Source organism: Rhipicephalus sanguineus, chromosome 1 (genome assembly GCF_013339695.2).
Source record: "Rhipicephalus sanguineus isolate Rsan-2018 chromosome 1, BIME_Rsan_1.4, whole genome shotgun sequence".
Taxonomy (NCBI): Eukaryota; Metazoa; Arthropoda; class Arachnida; order Ixodida; family Ixodidae; genus Rhipicephalus; species Rhipicephalus sanguineus.
Genome location: NC_051176.1, coordinates 204,531,224 through 204,532,267, shown reverse-complemented (window position 1 = coordinate 204,532,267; position 1,044 = coordinate 204,531,224).

The following is a 1,044-nucleotide window of genomic DNA, read 5'->3' as shown; positions in this document are numbered from 1 at the left end:
TTTTGGTTGTCGCAGAGGGCAAGATCTACGATGAAATTAATGTTGCACTGTTCGCGCATGTAAACGTATGTTATGAATTCCGGCGCGCCAGAAATCCCAACGCCGCTGCGAAAAGTTTTTAGCGAGCCCGTGATCTCCGATAGCCAATGGTCCTCCACTGCTGGCTTTTTAGCGAAGTGCAAAAGCACGTATCAACCGTTCTCATTCACTGGTGCTGCTGCGCTGTCACAGGCCGTGTCAATTGGCCAGGCAGACGAGTTTTTCGACAGTGTTTCGTAGGTAGGTGGGCTAACACAATTGGCAGTTCCCAGTGGGCATCGTTTATCAAATGCTGATTGCCTAGAAAAACACGGCGACACGTCAATATAACTTCCAGCGACTTAGTCTTGCAATTACTAAATCCAAAGGATGAGGCGGTGATTTCGTACTACATATTCGGTGCAGCTACAAAAAGAGGCTGAGAGAAACATTGACTACCAATTGCTAAAAAATGATGGTAGGAAACTTGTTGACCATTTTTTAAAGCGGATAGTCTTATTGATTTCTCTGTGTGTTCGTGTGTATGTCCGCTGATCCGCATGCAGGAGCGGAATTGGGATGGTCGCAAATAATTCTGCTTACCTCCTGCTACAGCAGTGTATCGTTATAGGTAGGTGTAAACAGGCCCCTTCGTAGCTCACTGAACCCTACGATGAGACATCGGCCAGGCTTTACCACATACTCCTGCCCACAAGTGAAGGCAATCGAGCACATAGCATATGAAGCGGAAGGCACTAAGCTACTATACGTCCTAATATAGCAAGCGTCTCTTGCTTTGACGCCATCTCCAGTGCGCGTACGAGACATTTACGCCACGCAGAAAACACGCTAATATCAACACTACGAATATTTAGATTTTGCCGCCGCTGTTGCACAGTGGTTACTGTGCTTGGCTGCTGGCCCGAAAGACGTTAGTTCGATCCCAGCGGCAGCGGTCGCCTTTTGATGGAGGCGAAATGCTAGACGCCCGCATACTGTGCAATTTCAGAGCCCCGGCTGGTCGAG